At 51.6% G+C, this 20,841-nt stretch overlaps 1 long non-coding RNA gene across 1 annotated transcript; it reads left to right on the plus strand.

Moving 5' to 3' along the window:
* Window positions 1-12,397: 12,397 nt before the first annotated feature.
* Window positions 12,398-20,066, plus strand: LOC109247924 (uncharacterized). The gene is made up of 2 exons (XR_002071891.2): window positions 12,398-12,611; window positions 19,780-20,066. It is a non-coding gene; the product is annotated as an uncharacterized LOC109247924 (long non-coding RNA).
* Window positions 20,067-20,841: the final 775 nt, after the last annotated feature.

Below are 20,841 nucleotides of genomic sequence, written 5' to 3' on the forward strand. Positions count from 1 at the left end.
CTACAGATTCGTTTTGGGGCACCTGGGTAGCTCAGTTGATTAAGCCTCCAACTTCGACTCAGGTCATGATCTCCCAGTTTGGTGGGGTCAAGCCCTGCCTCAGGCTCTGTGCTGACAGCTTAGAGCCTGGAGCCTGCTTTGGATTCTGTGTCTCCCTCACTCTCTGCCCTTCCCGGGCTCACACTCTGTCTGTCTCTCTCTCTCTCTCTCAAGAATAAATAAACATTAAAAAAAATTGTAACGTTTGCATTTTTTAGAATCCTATATAAATGGAATTATATAATAGCTTGTGTGTGTATGTGTGTGTGTGTGTGTGTGTGTGTGTGTGTGTCTGAGAGAAGATAGGTACTATCTTCTCTCATATAGCATGATATTGAGATCCTTTTATGCTATTGTACTTAATAGTTGCTGATTCTTTTTTCTTGCTGAGTAGTATTCCTCGTATGGGTATACCACCACTTTGCTTATCCATTCCTTTGTTGATGGGCATTTGGGTTCTTTCCAGTGTAGGGTTGTTATGAACATATAATTATTAATTAGTAATATAACATATTTATGAAAATATATATAATAAAATGTAATGTGAAATAGTAAGTGAATCTGTATATGTAATGTGAAATATGTAAATGAAAATATAATGTAATTTTATAATAATTTATATACTATAATTGTATTATGTAATAATATAACATGTATTAAATATATTCTATATATATAAATGCCTTATTTACAGTCATACATATCAATTATATACACACACACTTATATATGCAAACATATAAACACACACTTTTATTTAACTTGTATGTCCTTAATGGGCCTTTTAGTCCCCATGCCTTGTGGTCCTCTACCCATTTGCTGTGGATAGCACATTGAAAAGAAACAGTCACTCAGGCTTCACCCCAGAAAGGCAAATCCTAAGACCTAAGGGTCAGGTTGGGGCTGAGGGGCTGGCATTTGAAGCCAGGACACCAAGTCTCCCTGTGCTGGCCAAGGATTCCTATCTCTGGCTGCTTGCACCCCATAGCCAGGAAGGAGTAGGGAGCAAAGCCAACTTAGCCACAGAACATTCTCCAGATCTGTCATGGCCCTCTTGGAGGGTCAAAAGTAGGACATTTGTGAAGATAACTTGCTATTGGGCCCTTGGAAAGGAGTCGGCAGCTCAAGCCCACCAGGAGAAGAGAAGGTAAAGGGAGATGTGACCACAGACCCTCCTATTCTCTACTGGAGCCACTTGCTGGGCTTGCGCAAACATAGCCTGAATCCCTCTGATGCTCAGGTCCTCTCTCCATACCCTGCCTGCTTGAACTGGAGACCACAGTCTCCACCTGTCCTAGCCCTGTGTCTCATCCCCCACCCTTTCCCATGCTGCCATTTTTCCTTTTTTTATTTTATTTTATTATTTTTTTTTTTACATTTATTTATTTTTGAGAAACAGAGTGAGACAAAGCGTGAGTGGGGGAGGGGCAGAGAGAGAAGGAGACACAGAATCTGAAGCAGACTCCAGGCTCTGAGCAAGCAGTCAGCACAGAGCCTGATGTGGGGCTCGAACCCACAAACTGTGAGATCATGACCTGAGCTGAAGCCGGACGCTCAATTGACTGAGCCACCCAGGCGCCCCCCTTTTTTTATTGAGCTACAGCTTATATACAATAACTGTTAGCATACTGGTGTTAATCTATAAAATGTTAACAAGGACATTTAATAGGTTTGTTTGATGCCTCTTATAGTAACAGGGCAGCTTAATCTCCCTGATGCACAAAAGCCTCACAGTAACCTGGCCAGGCTCACCAGCCAAAAGCATGGTGCTGCCTCTAGGCCCCCAACTTGGTCCCTGCCTGTCAGCACTGGGTAGATTTGGGAGGAAAGAGATTTCTGCATAATATAGACATAATCCAGGAAAATGCCAATGGACCTTGCTTTACCCAACGGCTTTGTACAAAATGAAGTGTGATCAATTGAATCCTAATTTTCTCATTACTTACTACGTAATTCCTGAGGTGTGTGATCTTCATTCGTGCTGGGTCTTGCTCCTGAGGCCTCCAATTTCCATTCTCCACTGTCTTCATCCAGTCAGGTCTGGAGTACAAAACCTGGGGCAGTCACTTCACTTCCTGATATCAATTACTTTATCCTTAAAATTTGGCTGGTAGCACCCGGGCTGTTGAAAGCCGAGCACTGCACTCAGTGATGTCTTCAGCTCTGAGATTCGGGCTTTGAGCTGTGAACACACTTGTGACCATTTAAGAGAAGGACTTTGCTAGCATGTTTCCAAGCAGCAGAGCCAGACTAAAGCACTCATCCATCCCTCCTCTCGTTGATGCCTGCTGTGTGCCTGTGCAGGCTGAGCTGATGCTCACAGACAGGACTGTAACATGCCCTGCACCCAGAGGTGTTCCCAGCTGGGTGAAGCTCTCCCTAGGGTTGGTTCCATGACAGAGGAGCATAGAAAAAGCCTCTCTCCAAGGGAGGAGGCCTGATTTCCTCTCCCGAGAAGGAAGCAGGAAATCTCAGTTGTAACCCAGCTCTGCTTATTACTGTAGGGGCACAATCCCTTCTTTCTCAGGGCCTTCTCTTCCTCTGTGCAGGGGGGTGGGGTGGGTGGGCAGGTTGAAGAGAGGCTTTACAGACCTTCTCAGTGCCTTTGTGCTGGGTCATGTAATAGATCCAATATGGTGCCAGGGGAAGAAGGGCTGCTAGGGACAGGCAGCCTTGGGCACAGGCTGTCTTCAAACAGCAAAGTCTATCTGCCCTTTGTCACAGGACCCCAGAAACCAGAGGATTCCACGAGACCATGTACCTAAAGGTTTTTGTGTGGTGCTTGATTTTTAGTTGGTGCTCACCAAATGTGAGTTCTCTGCTCCCTCCCAGAGGGTGTAGCCCTCACCTGCCCACATCAGCCAGACCCCTCTATTGCAGCAGGATTCTGGGTCCCTGGAGGAGGTCTGCCACTTCTAACAGCCAGGTTCATCTCCAGATGGGGCCAGGGAGTGGGCTCTTTGAGGCACCTGAGGGTTTGGAGCAGAAGGACTTCCAAGGATGAGAAACTGAAATTTGCATACATTGCTATTGGCAGTTTCTTACAAAGTTCAACATAGACTTACCCTGTGATCCAGTTTCCTCACTCATAGGTGAAGAAATAAAACCACAGAAATAAAAACACGTCCACACATAGACTTTCACAAGAAACATTCACGGCACTTTTATTCATGATAGATAAAAACTGGAAACAACCCAATTGCCCACCAACAGAAGAAAAGATACCCAAATTGTGGTACACTCATACAATGGAACACTACCCAGTAATAAAATGGGATGAATGAATGTTACACGTGACAGCAAGGATAAATCTAAAACACATTATACTGAGCAAAAGGAGACAGACTCAGGGCGCCTGGGTGGCTCAGTCGGTTAAGCAGCCGACTTTGTTCGGCTCAGGTCATGATCTCACGGTTGGTGGGTTGGAGCCTCACGTCGGGCTCTGTGCTGACAGCTCAGAGCCTGGAGCCTGCTTCAGATTCTGTGTCTCCCTCTCTCTCTGCCCCTCCCCAGTTCGCACTCTGTCTCTCTCAAAAATAAAATAAAAAACGTTAATAATAATAATAATAAAAGAAGACAGACCCAAAAATGAACATACTGTATGAGTACATTTACTTGGTGTTCTAGGACATCAAGACCAATCTCTGATGCTAGAGGTCAGAATAGTGGTTTCTTCTGGGGCAGGATATACCCCAGAAGAAGGGACCCCAGTCCCTACCCCAGTCCCTGACTGGGAAGGGACACAAGTGAATTTTCTGGAATGACGAATCTTGCTCAGGGTCACAATTACACAGGTGTCCATCTATATAAATGCCGTCAAGTTGCACAGTTATGATCAGTGCACTTTACCGAATGTAAGTTATTCTTCAATAGGAAAAATTAGCCTCCAGGGTGTGCCCTTGGGAAGGGGCAGCTTTGGGGGAAAGCAGGTGGTGGCTTGTGCCTGCACACTAGTGCCCTCTCTGTCCACCCCATCCTGCAGAACCCTGGCTGGGAACTCATCCTCCTCGCTCGGGTATCAGTCACAACTGAATGTCTAGCCCACTGGCTGGGGAAGGAGCTCAGAAACACGTATGGAGGGTTTACAGCATGGAGACTCTTACCACTGGCCAGCAGATCACAGCCTGATAGTCTATCTCCTGCCCTCAAGTGAGCTGGACCACCTTTTGCCGCTGGATCCCAGGGCTTTTCTGAGGCCCTTGGATTGCGTGGTTGGGGTGGATCATGAGGGCCAGTGAAAGCCAACTTTGCCGGGAGGTGGTGCTCAGCACAACCCTTTCCTGAGGGCCCGCCCTGGTGTAGGAGACAACAGGGCTTGCCGCTAACAGACCTCAGCAACTGCACCCAAAATGGAGTGACCTGTCTCTGTTGTTATTGTTGTTTCCTGCCTTGTTTCTCCCCAAGCTCAACCTGTCCCTTCCTCCCTCCACTCATGCACCAGCCTTCCTCAGACTGCCTCCTACCTGCTGCCTTCTGAGCACTGGTTCTTCAGGAGAAACGATTCCCAGGGACCCACACCTACACCTGTGCCAAGACATGGTTGTCCTCACGTGGAAACAGACCACACACACACACACACACGCACACACATCCCAGGAGGACCCACAGCAACAGGCATGGACTTACAGGTGTGCACAGGGGCTGCAGACATGGCCCCACTAACAACCGGCACCAGGATAGCAGTCACCATGGATTGGGCATCAATCTACTAAATCCAGGGCAATTTCAGCCGAGCAATCGCTTGTGGCCCGTGTCGTATGTGTGCAGCACCGTGCTGGGTGGTCTGTCCCCATGCCAGCTCAGCCAGTCCTCACCACGGCCCTGTGAGGTAGGCAGTAGCCTGCCCCTTTACAGACTGTAAAGCAGAAGCTCAGAGAACAATCACTTGCCTGTGAACCATCTACTCAGACATTCTCCAACATGGCCTCCAAATTGCCTCAGTCAGGCAGAAGGCCCATCCTGCCATCCCCCCTGGTCACCCCCTCGCATGCGGAGCCTTCTTTGGTCAAAGGGAAGTGAGTTGGGACCTCCTAAGAACAGGCTTTTCCATCACAACTGGGGTTCCATCCCAACTCTATTTCCCCGGAGCCCTTGGTGGCTAGCCAGAAATCTCCAGTGCTCTTTGTGGGAGGGCATGGGAGAGGGATGGGGAGCTCTAGGAGGAAGTGCAGAAACACTTGACACAGGTCCAGGACACTTGAGCCTCTCCCAGCACCTAGAATCCACATGGAGCTCTCAGGAACTGGGCCCAAACTTCCAGCTGCCCAAAGCCTCTCAACCTCCTGTCCCAGGTGCCCCTTCACCCCATTTTCTGGAGGCAGAAAGTAAAGCCAGAGATAATGAGATTACTCATCCAGAGGCAGAGGTCCAGGAAAGGTTGACCTTTTCCAAGTGGGTCACTTTTAGGCCCAGGCAAGGACCATGCCAGGCGCATCTTCAGCCAGCCCTGCTGTCAGATGTCAGGGAGAACCTGGGGCCAGGGAGTAGCCTAGGTCCAGCCTGGAGGAGAGGGCCCCTCCAGCAGCTGACCCCAGTCTCCAGGGTCTCCCAGGCTCAGGGAAGGAGCCGAGGTCAGGGGCTGGCAGGCTGTGCTTCCTGAGAGGCCTTATCAGACAGCTCCTGCCTCAGTAGACACAAAGACCTTTGGGACCAGGTGCCTCCCACCTCTGTAATCTGGGCATGTCCCATGGGGTTGGGCAGAGGTCAGGCCTTAGGGCGATCTCCCCCTGCCCCTCCACGTGAGCTGAGTGTGAACCTCCTTGGTTTGGTAATTCAGATAAGAGGGCAGGATAGGCTACAGGTCCCATGGAGATTCTCAGATGGGCCAGGGAGGGGGGAGGCTAATAGAAATGAGTAACACCTGGCTCCCCTCCCTGAGAAGAGCACCGTCAATGGGAAGACCAGCTGGGCCCCAAATCATGGCAGCTCTGGATCAAGGGCAGGGGGTGGGCCTCAGGAGAGGGAGAAAAGTGGGAGTTGGGTGGGGTGAAGGCACCAGGTCTCCACCAACGGAGGGGGGATGGAAATTTAGTGGGGTTAGACTAAGAAATTGTGAGAGGCCTGGGGAGGTCAGGGACAGAGAATGAGAAACGCACAGACAAAATCTGGAGGTGGGGACGTGGGCAGGTGCAGGGAACGGTGAGCGGTGCCCCTGGCTGGAGTGCAGGAGATAAGACCAGAAATGGTTTGGGGGGGTTGATCACAAAGGCCTTGATGCTGGGACGGTAATGATAATGACGCTGACAGTACCAAGGGCTCATTCCCACTGTGATCTTCCTACTGCAGCCGCCAGAGGCAGGGACTGGCATTAGCCCTATTGACAGCTGTGAACCCTGAGGTCAGAGAGGGCCACTCCAGGAACGATTGGTGGAGGCCCTGGCTTTCAGTCCCTGAGCTCCCCCGACAGGCTGCAGGCATGTACTGCACTCTGTGGATACAGCCAGGAATTTCTGCAAGGAAGAGACAAGGTCAGGCATGCATTTTAGAAAGCAATATATGTCTGTGTGACAAGTGACACCATAAACAAAGTTATAATGCAAGTGGAAGGCTGGAGAAAATACCTGCCATATGTGTAACAAAGGATTAAAATCCCTAATGCATAGTGCTACAAATCAATAAGAAAAAGGTAAACACATAGTGGGGAATGGACCAAGGATATGAACAGACTCTTGGGGTGCCTGGGTGGCTCAGTCAGTTAAGCATCTGACTCTTGGTTTCAGCTCAGGTGATGATCTCCTGGTTTCTGAGTTCGAGCCCCGCAACTGGCTTCGTGCTGACAGTAGGGAGCCTGGTTGGGTTTCTCTGTCTCCCTCTCTCTCTGCCCCTCCCCCACTTGCGCGCATGCACTCTCTCTCTCTCTCTCTTAAAGATAAAAAAATAAAACTTAAAAAATTTTAAACAGACTCTTTATAGAAGAGGAAATAAAAGTGATCACTAAATTAGAAAAGACGAGTCAGCAAAATGAAAAGGCAACCTAGAGGGGCACCTGGGTGGCTCAGTTTGTTGAGCATCTGACTCTTGATTTGGGCTCAGGTTCATGGTTCATGGGATTGAGCTCCGGGTCAGGTTCTGTGCTGACAGTGCAGAGCCTGCTTGGAATTCTCTCTCTCTGCCTCTGCCCCTCCCCTGCTCACACTCTCTGTCTCTCTCTCAAAATAAATAAATAAACATTAAAAAAAAAAAACTTAAAAAGAAGAGACAACCTACAGAATGGGAGAAAATGTTTGCAAACCTTGTATCTGACAAGGGGTTAATATCCAAAATATAGAAGGAACTTGGACACCTCAAAAGCAAAAACAAAAATAAATTACTTGATTAAGAAATGGGCAAAGGAACTGAATAAACATTTTTCCAGAGAAGACACACAGATGACAAATAGCCAACAGGTATATGCAAAAGTGCTCACCATCACTAATCAAAACCACAATGAGATATCACCTCGCACCTATTAGGATGGCTATTATTTAACAACAACAACAACAACAACAACAAAAAGGTAAGTGTTGGTTAGCACATGGAGGAAAGAGAACCTTGGTACATTGTTGCTGGGAATGCAAAATATGGAAAACAGTATGGAGGTTCCTCATACAATTAAAAGTAGAACTACCGTGTGACCCAGCAACACCACTTGTGCTTATTTATCCACAGAAATTGAAATCGGGATCTTAAAGAGACATCTATACTCCAGGTTTGATGCAGCATTATTCACAATAGCCAAGACATGGAAGCAACCTAAGTGCCCATCAATGGATAAATGGATACAGAAAATGTACACACATATACAGGAATATTATACAGCTCTAAAAAAGAAAGAAATTCTGCCAGTGGAGACATGGATGGACCTGGAGAGCGTTATGCCAAGCGAATTAAGCCAGACACAAAAAACAAATACTGTATGATCTCACTTATATGTGAAATCTAAAATAGTCAAACTCACAGAAGCAAGGAGACTGGTTACCAGGGTCTGGGGGGAGGGCTATATTGGGAGTCATTGATCAAGGTGTACAAAGTTTCAGTTATGCAAGATGAATGGGTTCTGGAGATCTAGTGTGCAATATGGTGACTGTAGGTAACAATACCATACTGTGTACTTGAACTTTGGAAGAAAGTGGATCCTAAGTTCTCAGCATATGCACACAAAAAAGGCAACTACGTGAAGTGATGGATATATTGATTATCTTGATTATCACAATGCATATGCATTTTTCCTTTTTTTTTTTTTTTTTTTTTTAGGGAGAGAGAAAGAGCGTCCAGGGGAGGGGCAGAGAGAGAATCCCAAGCAGGCTCTGCCCTGTCAGCACAGAGCCCGATGTGGGGCTCAGTCTCACGACTATGAGGTCATGACCTGAGCAGAAATCAAGAGTCGGATGTTTAACCGACTGAGCCACCCAGGCGCCCTGTGTATTACATTTTTAAAATGAGGATGTGTTCATGTATTTTTTATATAATAAAAACTAAGTAATTACTTTTAGAAGTTAAAATAATTTTTTTTGAAAGCTGAAAATAAGGAAGAAAAAGAAAAAACTGAAGCTGAGGAGACCCATGAAGAAGCTATTGGCAAAAGGGTGGTGAAGACTGAGCCTGGGTATCCTCGTCTGTGGGCCCTGAAGCTGCTGAGAGGACCCTTGCACTAATGGGGGTGCATTCTGTAGTCTGAAGGGTTTATTCTCCAGATACTTGGCTGGAGGGCAAGGTTCCTCTCTGCCCTTGTTTGTACTGCCAGTAGAGTTACCCTAGTTACCCTCCCAGGCCTGCCTGATGCTCATGGTTTTAACACACCAGGGACCAGTCTGGGCTGTAGAGAAAGATCTGGTTTCAGGACTACCTCCCCATCGGACCCCAGCCCTTGACAGGGCCCTGAACTCCAACCCAACAGCCAAGCTGGGGTCTCCATTCCGATCAACCTCATGAGCCCTTTATGGACCACAACACAACAACAGCTCCACGAACAGGCCCCCAACCCACCCTGGATCTCCAGTGGTCCCTGGCAGTATCGGGACAGCCAGGATCAGCCTCCAACTGCCTGGGCTGTCACTAGGGATCTGATGCCCAGCTGCTCCAGGGCTTGAGGGCTTCTCCCTCTCTGTCACAGGGCAGAGGTGGGGCTGCCTGAGCCAGGAACTACTCATCCCCTGCCTTGGTCAGAGAGCTCCAAGCTTGGTTGAAGGAGCTAGGCCAAGCAAAGGGCTCAAAGCTGGTCCTTGATCTCCGTGGCTGCAGGCACGGCCTCATGAGGTCAGCAATCTGCCATTGGTTCTCTTAATCAGCACCCACTTCCCCCTAGCACCAAGTAGGCCTAAATGAGAAGTGGTCAGAGCATGGAGAAGCTTCTGGCCCAGGGGAGTGGAGGGGGAGCATCCTCATGGAGCATGTGCCCCAGAGGCAGTGCTCCTTGGCCTCGCTGTTGGCCAGGTCCAGATGAGGGCAAGAGGCCTCAGGCTGGGAGAGGTGCCCCATTCCTGCCATAGCTACTAAGGGCCCTGTGGCATGCAGACACATACTCATGTCAGGAGGGTTACAGGAGGGTGTGTGATCAAAACCGTGTGGTGGCTCAAACAGAGGCTCTGCCGTTACCCTGCCTGGGCTGGAATCTGGGTACCACCCTTGCTCAGGCAAATGAAAACTTCTCTGAGCCTCAGTTTCCTCATCTGCAAAAGAAGGATAATTCTAACAGCACTGACACAGGGAGTTACCGTGTGGCTGCCTGGCTCATGGTCAGCTCCCAGGAAATGTCTACCCCGACCGAAATGTCAGGATGCAGTCAGGTGAATCCTTCCCTGCCTCTGTTTCCTTAATGTACCCAGAGGAGGCTGGAGGGCCTGTTCTAATTGCTCCTCACCTGCTGATGTTCTAAGAAGAGGAGACTGGGCAGTCTCAGGAACGGACACCCCCACCCCAGAAGTGAAAGTCTAAAGGCTCAGGGCGGTTTTGTGGGGTCTCGGGCCCCAGGTGGACTTCTGGCCAGCATCCCAGGCTCCCCTGGAGCCTAAGAGAGTCCCTGTAGCATAGGGCATCTGCATCCAGGGGCCCGCAGCGCCATTGTTTCCCTTCAGCCCGGCTCACCTGCTCACTAGCCTTCTGGAGGAAACACATGGGAAGGTTCTGCCCTCTAGTGGCCACTGGTGGCCGGACCTCTCCCCAGCTCCTGGGCCTCATAGAAGCCCACTTCCCCCTCTGCCTTCTCTAGTGCCTATTTGCCGCACAGGAACAAGCCCATTTCATAGAGATGGAAACTGAGCTGGTCCCTAGAGCCAGCACCCAGGAATCTTCATCTCTGAGCTCCTTTGAGCCCTGAGAGCCCTGCTTCCAGATATGAGCCCCCTAGCCCGAGGCCCTGAATGGTCCTAGGGTGACAGGGTCTGAGTCCGCTATGAGGGATGCCTGCCTGTGCCCAGAATGAGGGCACTCACAGATGGTCAACACAAGCACTCCAGGGGGGTAGGAGAGCCTTAGCTCTGGAATGGGGAATGTGTCTTGCCCAGGCTGGCGTGTGGTCTTCCCTGACTGTAGCCTCTGTCATCAGGCTGTGACCAGTGCCTGTAGCGGGGGGAAGTATCACTGGAGTTGAGAACTTAGCCTAGAGCTTGACACAAAATGTGCTTTGCCTCTGGACACCCCCATCTCCGCCCCAAGAGAAAGGGGGCAAGGGACATGGGGAGGAGGGGAATCTAAGGGGAAGTCCCACCTCTCCAGGGAGGCAAGAGTGTGTGCCTGGGCAGACAAGCAAGGCTCTTCTTGCCTTTACTGAGCCATGGGCTGAGGCTGGGACCTCAGGTTCAGGAGACCCCCAGCCCCTCCATGCCAGGCCCCGCATCCTTCTACCCTTCGTTTCTAGAGTCTGAAACTGAAGAGTTAGTGGATCTTGCCAGGCACAAGATTCAACACGAACAAGGGTGGGTGGGCCTGCCCATCCCTGGGGGCAGCTGGCACCATGGCTAGGAGGTGACCGGGACAGCCCAAGCCCCCTGGACAGAAGGACTCTGTGCACATGTGGTTCGGTATAATCTCATTTGGGTCCCACAGGAGACCCCGCAGCTCTGGGGAAGGGCCTGTTCCAGGAAGCCTCTAGGTTCTGCCAAGGACATCAGAGTGCCCCCCGCCCCTGACTTCCTGTTCCCAATTAGCACTAATTGAACAAGAGGGAGGACTCACAGACTGTGCAGCAAAAACAGTCACGTCTGCAGGGTCCCAGGAGGCAGGCCCCACTAGGGGCCAGGTGAGCGAGGCTTTGGGGGATGGGGCCCTAGGGTCCCTGTCTCTCTGAGCGGGGATCAAATGACAAGGCCACATCTGCCAGGGACCCCAATGGTCCCTCTGGAAGGTGGGAGCTTCTCCAGGACTAGGACAGAAGCTGGGGGATGGGGGGCCTGACAAACAGCCCCCTCTCAGCCTCGCATTTGAGGCCTTCACACCAGCTACTCATCCCAACCTGTTCTCTCATTTCCTCTCCTCCCAGTCCTCACACATCCATGCCTCCAGCCACTCATTCATTCATGCATTAAGTGTTCGTTGAGCCCCTCTTATGGCCAGGCCCTGCAACCACAAAAATGACATGTAGCTATGCAGGGCCTTCGAGGCCAGCTGAGGGTCAGGACCTCATCCTAAGGGCACTGGATGGTCAGAGGCCGACCAGTGATAAGGTGGGCCTCAGGGTAGGAAGGTTCTGGTGCTTAACTCCTCCACTGGAACAGCCCTCTCCTTCCTCTACCACTCACCCCCACCCAGGCCTGAACCCAGGTTGGCATGGACCACATTGGCAACCCATTGGGCTGGCTCCATTTTGTTCTTGGTGGGAAGAAAAAGCCAGGCTGGCAGCATGGCGTGCTTGTTATGGGAAGGATCAGCCCCATATCCTCCTCCGTGTGGCTGTGGTTGGCACTCTCTGGGTGAGGCTGCTGTTCCCTTGATCATTCAGACTGGACACAGGGGATGTGCCATCCGTGAGCAGGCCTGTGGGTGCAAGCCCTGGCAGGAAGGCCCAGGCCGGGGGGTCGGGAGGAGCAGGGGGCTCCAAGTCCAAGGTGCTGTGTGGTGGGGCTGGAACACCTATGCCTGAGCCCAGACCCCAGAGTGAGTGCCCTGAGCCGGCCAGCCCCCTTTGTGCCACACCGCAAGGCTCAGGCCCTCAGTCCTGAGCTGGGGTGATGGGAAGAATGCAGGTGTGTCCAGCCTGGCCCCCATCCCCCAGAACATCCCCACCAGGGAGACAGAGATTTCGCTCTGCTCCCCTCCCTTCCCCACCTTAGAGATCAACCAGTCCCGGGCAATTTGGTGTTGCCATGACAACCACACACCTTCTTTTCTACTTAGCAGATTGAATCTGAGTTGCAGATTAAATCCTAGTGAGTTGTCTGTTTTGAAAGCATGTGGCTGCTTGGAGAGATCTATGCATCTTCAATTTCCCAAGTGCCTCTGACATCCACTCCTTGTTTCCTGATGGCTGAAGCAGGGGAGATGTGCCGAGCACTGCTTCCTGTGCCCCTGGGGTGGTCCTGGCCCAGTGGCAGACCCCCTGAGATCTGGCTTCCCACCTGCTCAATCACACGGACAGCATCTGGTGTGTAGCCTCTGAGGTAAGCTGGACAGTGGCCGACAGTGGCCCCAGACGATGGGTTTCTGGCAAGAGCTCTGGACTCAGGAGGCTCTCTCTGTCCCTGTCAGGGATGTGTGCTGCTTTTAGGGACTCGGAAAGCCATGGCTGGAGTTGCCTTTATGTGAACAACTGGACGAGTGGGCCTGCGGGCCCCCAGAATGACCTTAACCTCCACGCTTTCCACAGAGCTGACCTTAGCCACTCTGCCCAGCAAAGGTGGGGAGTGGGTCAGAGATCAGGCCCCCGATGAGGGAGACCTGGGGGGTGGAAAAGAATGGCCCTGTCTGGGATGAGGAGGGCACTGGTGGCCCTGGGAGGCATGCAGGGCGGTTGGGTGGGGGCATCACGTGCACGGACGGGTCCTTCTCTCTAGAGGGCTTGAGCTGTCAGTGGTTACCTCCTACCCTGGGTTCCAGCTGCCCCCAGGGCTGGGAAGGCCCACCTTGTTCATGCTGAATCCCTGGCCCCTGTTATAGAGCCACGACTCTTCACGGTTTCAGCCTGGCAGTTGGATGCGGCCTGGTTTTGCGTATCTAAGGGAAGGTGGCCATAGGGTGGTCAGAGAAAGGAGTGGCCTAGCCTGTGGTCAAGTCTGCCTGGGGATAAGGACGGAAGGTACAGGGCAACGTCCCGGGAAGGGCCGTTCGGGATGAGCAGCGGGACCTGCCTCTGCCCTCCGCACTCAGCCCTCCGCAGGGCTACACGTTAAACCCTCTGCGAGGTTCCACTGACAGAGCCACCACCCTGCTGGGCTGTGGCAGCTCGAGGCTGTCTTCTGGTCTAGGCCCCCAGGTCCACCTGATCCTACTACCTCTAGGCTGTCTGGCAATGTCCCTCAACTTGTCTTAGCCTCAGTATTTTCCCTCCAGGGAAGAAGGGCCCATGGGTGGGATAGTGAGGGCATGGGGCAACGTCTCTGGGGAGAACATGGAATCTACCAGACTGCAGGGCTTAGTCACATTGATAAGAGCTTTATGGTGTTTGCTCAGAGTTTTCTGATTTGGTAGGGGAGAGCATAAAACACACACACACAAAGAAGCAGCAAATGGAAAAAAAGAGATAATTAATAGCTTGAGGAAAAACAATGGATTCTAGCAAAAGGAAATAGTGTACTACTTGGTTTAGCAGAGAACAATGTTTACATAGTTTTAGACACATAAACACTGAATATCAATTTGCCCCAGATTGTGACGTTGGGAGGATGGGAGGGAAGTGTTTGGAGAAGTGGCTGTCAGAGCTCCTACTATGAAGCCCCATACTATGGAGGCCATATTCTAAAGGGGGAAAATCAAGAAATAGCCACATAGGGGGTCCCTGGGTGGCTCAGTCAATTAAACGTCCAACTTTGGCTGAGGTCATGATCTCACGGTTTGTGAATTCAAGCCCCGCACTGGGCTTTCTGCTATCAGTGCAGAGCCTACTTTGGATCCTCTGTGCTCCTCTCTCTGCCCCTCCCCCACTCGTGCTCCCCCCACCCCCCACCTTCTCTCTCAATAGCAATATGAGCAAATTGAGAAATAAGAAGGGAAACAGAAGAAGAAATGGCCAGCAGAACTGAAAGGAGAGGGGACCTTGGGGTGGGGGCAGAACCTGCCAGTGTGGGGCTATCAGCCTTGTAGTATTGTTCCACATTTAAAACTTTGGACATGTATTATTTTTGATCAAAAGAAAAATTGAAGGGGTGCCTGGGTGGCTCAGTCAGTTAAGTGTCCGACTTCGGCTCAGGTCATGATCTCGTGGTTCATGAATTCGAGCCCCACGTCAGGCTCTGTGCTGACAGCTCAGAGCCTGGAGCCCGCTTCAGATTCTGTGTCTTCCTCTCTCTCTCTGCCCCTCCCCACTCCTTGCACTCTCTCAAAAATAAATAGACATTAAAAAAAAAAAAAGAAAAATTGAAAATAAAAACAGACAGGGTTTAGATAGAGAGCAGGCTGAGGCCCGAGAGGGAGTAACCACGCAGGGTCGCAGAGTCAGGAGACAGCATGGTGCTCAGGTCTGTGGCCAAAGGCACGAGAGCTTGGGGTGACCTTGTCAACACCAGGGACTCAATCTATGGACCGGGCAGCTCACCAAGCACCCACAAAGGCTGCAAAAATGGGCCACGAGCCTAAGGGGATGCATGCCATGCCTCTGGGTGGGGAGACAAGGTCCAAAGCCACTAGCCCATGGAGGGCACATCATCCCAGGGGTAGAGCGGGAGCAGCAAGCAGAGATGCCTTCCCAGACTGCTCTGCCTCCTTTCTGCTTACCGGTGGCTTTTGTCCCCAAGTCCTCCATGTAGCCAGGCTGATTAGTCATCTGAAACAAAGGAGAGCTGGGGCATCAGTGACTTCCCTGACACCTTTTGGGAAGCAATGCCTTCTGACAGACGCACACTGCCCGCAACGAGCCTGCCGCACCCTTCTGTCTGCGGCTGAGGATCCAGTGGAGGCTGAAGTCTCGGGTCCCGGTCGCTGGCTGCGGTCACCAGGGACGGCAAGGCCCGCTGCTCCTCCAGGGTTTTCCTGGCCTCGGCAGTTGTTGGTTGAATGACCGAGTGACAGGCTGTCGTGACACCACAGTTAATGTTCACCATTGCTGGGTGCCTGGCATCATGTGTAGTCCTTTCCAGACATGGAACCCAAGTGAAAGGAGGGATTCAGCCCACTGGCCAGCAGGTCCTGAGTCAGGGGCTCTCTAGCCGGTCAGTCATAACCTTGGCTTGGCCCCGGCAGTCTTCTCTCCGTCCCAGGCTTCTGGGCCCAGATTAGTGCCGAGACAGTGACCTGCTCTGCTACAGCAAGTGGCTATCAGGGCTAATCTGCAGGCAAAATGCAGAAGAAGGCCCGATACTTAGAGGTCTCCACATCAGGATAGTCACTGTCATACAGTTTATAACAGCAAAAAACTGCAGGCAGCCTTAAATTGTACACCAGGAGGTGAGGAAGAGCATTGCAGATGGCAACATAAGCAGGGCAAGGTGAGTGCACCACATGCGAAGTGAAGAGACCACGGACAGGATGTTGTCTTTTTAACTGTCTACAGGGCTGCCCTGGCATAATTTATAATTTATAATATAATATTACAAAATATATAACATACATAACAGTATCAGGAGATAAAATCATTTAAAATTTTTTTTTAATTTGAGAGAGAGAGAGAGGGAGAGAGAGCGTGAGCAGGAGAGGGATAGAGACAGAGAGAGAGAATCCCAAGCAGGCCCCACACTGTCAGCACAGCGCCTGATGTGGGACTCGAACCCACGACTGTGAGATTGTGACCTGAGCCGAAATCAAGAGTTGGACGCTTAACTGACTGAGCCACCCAGGTGCCCATAAAATCATTTGCTATCAGGAAAAAGTGCATGCAGACATCTGACTCTGGTCTACTTCCCTGCTTCAGTCTTGGAGCACACAGGCACACTTGCTCTCCGGCTCACCACGCCAGCCCCCGAGAAATGCTGCACGGGGACTTTTCCTTGGCTCCCATGATGGCCCCAGAACAACAGGGCAGGGATTAGAACCTTCTGGAGATGGAGAAGAGGTCAAGTTAACCCCCAGGATCTTACGAAGAGACAAAGGCGGGGCTGGAGTTAGAATGTGATTCTCAGGCTCTCTGGTTCTGTTGGTCATCTGGATCAGCAGCCGGTCCCAGGGCCAAAACATCTCCCAGGCTGCGAAGGCAACGGGAGCCCTGGCAGAGGTTGGAGGAATGGCCCACAGAGGCTGATGGGAATGGGGGGCCTGGGGCAGTGGGCTGTGTGAGTCACAACCAGGCACACCCAGGTCACAGTTCTTTAAGGAGGAGCAAGAGGAGCAAGAGGAGCAAAAGGAAGGCCTGATGGACCCCTGCCACTCAGATATGACCCAGATACTGAATGTCAACAGCCTTACTCCTTCCCCAAGGATCAGACACGTCTGGTGCCTTCGTGCTGTCTACAAGTCCTAACTGTGGCCAGAACACCTGTCCCTTCTTAGGAAACCCACCTAACAGTAGTACTCAAGACAGCACCTGATGGGTACCCCCAACAATTGGCCTTTCTCTTTCTCCTGGGCTGCTTCTGGAAGGAGAAAGCCAGCTGATCTGCACCTGGCACCCTCCTCCCAGTCCAGCCAGGGAACCACAAGGAACAAACATGGAGTTTACAGAGGTTAAATCAGATGGGCTGATTGCAGAGATAGTGCTTGTTTTTTGTGGTCTTTTTTTTAGGGTGAGGAGGAAGAATTCAACAGGTTTTAGATCAGCCATGATGAGTGGGTTCAAGGTGAGGGCACTGGCAAACTGGTGAGTGAGGCCGTGTAGGGGTGCCACGGCCTGGGCCTAAAGCTGAGGCTGTGGGAGCCAGAGCCACGGCCGCCCACCCACATGGCAGGACCAACTCAGGCCTTTCCGTCTTCTTTGGGAGCTGCCGACAGCGGCTGGCCCTCCTGGGACAAAGCCACGTTCTCCTCTATCGCCAAGGGCCCTTTTTCTTTCTGCTTTAATCTAAGGCTGCAGGGAAATCTAAACAACAAGCTGAGGCAATTTCTGAAATGGCTGAAAATCATTTAACAAGCTTCTGAAGCATCCCCTTTTGTTCTGGGGAGCCGCTCAGGCTGGGCTTCCCCGGAAGCTGTGGCTTTGCCTCTCTGGGCCTGGCTACCAGAGTTCACTGAGATTCAGGGGCCCTAGGGCCTGGTTCTGCACAGTCTCCCTGACCCACATCTCACCCTTGTAAACCCCTCCAGGCAAGCTGGGCTGAGAAGGGGCTTTCATTTCCTCTTCAGTTGTAGCTTTGCCTTCAAGGAAAGGAGAAAGAAAGGTTTCTATTTAAGGAAGAAAGGACTCAACCACAGGCACATAGCTTCTGTGGACTGGGGTTCGATGGGGAAGAGGAAGCAGGTAGGGGTGAAACAAATGCTCCCAGGGCCACAGTTCCTCACAAACGCTGTTTGGCAGACTTATTCCACTCACAGGGCAAACACTAGGCTGGTGCTGGGCACCCTCTGCAGCCTCTCCTTTATTTCTTGCCACACCCTATGAGGCAAGTGGTCTTATGCCCATTTTTGGATGAGTAAACAGAGACTCAAAGGGAAACTGCCTTGCTCAAGGTCACACAGTTTGAAGTGGGGCTGGGTCTGCCTCCAGGCCCCTCTCTGGGACCCCCACCAAAAACCACCTTCCTCATTCTAGAAGTAGAAGGTAAACAGGGCTGTCGGAAGAAAGGGAAAGGCATGGGATGGGGACAGAGCAGCCTGGAAGGTCAGAAGCACAGGCAACTGAGCCTGACCGGGGCAAATGCCCAGTAGCCGGGGAGGAGAGGAGAGGTGTGAGGGTTGGAGGCTGGACAGGTGTGGACAGCAGCTGGGTTCCCCAGGGCGCCCTTCCCATCAGCCAGGGCAAGAGCCGAGGAAAGGGACGGGGACTGTGTTTATAATACCGTGCATTCTGGGTCAATGCCTTTCGTGGGTGACAGTGCCAAGGAAAAGCAGTGAACTCCGCGGGTGTAATGCCTGTGCTTCTCTCTCCTCTGCTAGCTCATCCAGAAATAGGCCTTTGAGTTGGGTCCACAGGGTGGGAGAGTGGAGCCTGGGTGGGCACGGATGTGGGTGGGGTGTCCAGAGAGTGAACCTGGCCAAGGGATGGAGAGCAGAAAAGAAAGACAGGACCACGAGGTGTTTAGGAAGACTTGCTGTGGGCTGTTTCCCACAGCTCTCAGAGCTGCCTCTGTTCTTACACGCCCCTTGGGCCCTGCGGGGTGCCTAGTGACAGATGACAGAGAGCAAGATCTCCTGGTAAGGAAGTGGCCTGGGAGTCCCAAAGCCAGCCACCCTCCCACTCCTTGGTGGCGTCACCTGTGGTCAAGGACGTTCATAGACAGGGGGCCGTGGGCTTCAGAGAGCTTTCTTTGTAATGTAACATCATTTTTTGGCCAGATTTATTTCTTCCAGATATTTCTTATTCAAGCTAATGCTAATGGCTGTGCAAAGCAGTGACCTTGCATTCTTTAAGACAAAACGAAGGCTGAGGCAGGGGAGGAGTTGCAGGGGAAAACGAGCCCTAGAAGGTCAGAGCTTTCAGACATCAAACCCTGTGGATTTCAGGATTTATTCTGTTTTGTTTTCTAACAAAAAGAATTTTTCTGTCAAGCAAACTCTTAAACTAATCCTCAAATTGCAAAACGAATAAAATCAGCGCTGCCCCTGCTGGAACAGGAGCAGGACAGCACCTGCACCTGCTCAGGCCCAGGCCTTACCTCCACAGATCACACTGGGCCCGCATCAGGGAGGAAGGGCTGGGGTCCAGGGCAGGGCTCAGGAAGCAGGCACACAGGGTCGACCCCAGTTCTGCCACCTTCTTCTTTTTTTAAATTTTTTAAAAAATGTTTATCTTTGAGACAGAGTGTGAGCAGGGGAGGGGCAGAGAGAGAGAGAGGGAGACACAGAATCCAAAGCAGGCTGACATGGGGCTCAAACCCACAAACCATGAGATCATGACCTGAGCCGAAGTCAGTCACTTAACTGAGCCACCCAGGCTCCCCTTGTCACCTTCTTCCTAGCTGGGTGGCCAAGGAGCAAATCAAGCCACATCTCTGTGCCTCAGCTTTCTCACCTGTAACACACAGACGACAGATGGGGCAGCTTGAAGGTCTAACTGCTAACACATACCAAGTGTGTGGTCACCCAGTACCTGGCACGCGCTCAGTGCTCCATAATTGGCCGAGTGGGGGAGACTTGTTCAAGGTCACCCAGTGAGTGAGGAAAGGGCAGCCAGGCTGGCGTATAATTGACGGCATGTGTTCACCACCAAGTGCCATTTAAAAAACAAAACCCTGGGGCGCCTGGGTGGCTCAGTCAGTTGAGCATCTGATTTTGGCTCAGGTCATGATCTCACAGCTTGTGAGTTTGAGCCCCGCGTTGGGCTCTGTGCTGACAGCTCTGAGCCTGGAGCCTGCTTCAGATTCTGTGTCTCCCTCTCTCTGCCCCTTCCCTGTTCACGCTCTGTGTCTCTCTCAAAAATAAGTAAACATTAAAACAAAAACAAAACAAAACCCTGCTTGTGTGCTTCCGAAGGCAGACATGGATGCAAGTGGGTTTCCTCAGTGACCCTGCGGATGGAAGAAACACTGCAGGCAGGACGCCTCTGGGGTCCTGCCGCCCAGAGCCTGGCTCTCAGCCCTGTGTTTGCAGGTTTGCTGCAGGAGAGCCGAGGAGGCGAGGACAAGTCGCCAGTGTGCCTGGGCATCATGCCATCAGCCCCGCTGGGGAGCCAGGGCGCCACATGATTTTACTCATGGATACAAAAGAAAAAATGGAAAGGAGCTCTGTCCCTTCTATTGACCCCCCACAGCCTGACATCTGCACACCTGCCAGAGCATTCTTTTGTCATTGGAGAGATGCCACTCAAGGATCTCATGAGCTACAGAAGAAAGGAATCTTGAGCTGTGGTTCAGAACATTAAAAATGCGCTCTGTTCATCTGGTTTGTTCATAAAATTGTTGTGTTAATGCCCTAGGGGAAACGGAAAGCTATTTTAGCAACATTCCCTAGTTTGGTTGGGATTACGTTTGGAGGAAAACATTCCCATGTCTGTCATGGCTACAGTCTCGCTTTTCCTGTTTTCATGGTTCCCCCTGCATGGCCACGGGAGGCTCTGATGAGGGCTGGACAAGAATGTGCTCCGAGACCGGGGAGGCTGGAGTTAACCAGCGCTGAGGGGTTCACGCACCTGTCGAAAGGATGGAGGCTCCCGTGTCACCGGAATTGTGTCATAGTTCTCCTGGGGACAGGGTGGAAACGAAAAGGCCATCTGGGAGAGGCCCTCTGGTACCCTGTATGCCATTCTGCCCTTGTGTCACCTTTTGTGATTTACAAAAGCGAGTGCAAAGAAGTGAGCGTGGGGTAGGTGAGCCGGGAACAAACCAGCGCTGCCCTCAGTGAGTCACGCTTTCCTTCCAGACCGCCTCCTCCCTTGCCAGACATGGCCGTGTGGAAGCCACACACTATTACTTCCACATAATTGAAAAGGGTGTCAGGGTCTCCCAGACACGAACCAGAAACATGCTGCTCAGCTGTCATGTCCAATGTGACTAATGCAGTCGTGTCTTAATCAGTCCCTGCTCACTGCCTGCTCTAACGGAATCAGAGCCCTGCTCCAAGGCCCCACTTTGTGACAGGGTGGTGCAGAAGAGAGGCAAGGACCAAGAGGTGTCAGTTTTCCGGGCCCCTTTCCCACCTGGCACTGTGAACCAG

This window comes from Panthera pardus, unplaced genomic scaffold (genome assembly GCF_024362965.1).
Source record: "Panthera pardus isolate Hobbes unplaced genomic scaffold, ASM2436296v1 HiC_scaffold_8, whole genome shotgun sequence".
NCBI lineage: Eukaryota > Metazoa > Chordata > Mammalia > Carnivora > Felidae > Panthera > Panthera pardus.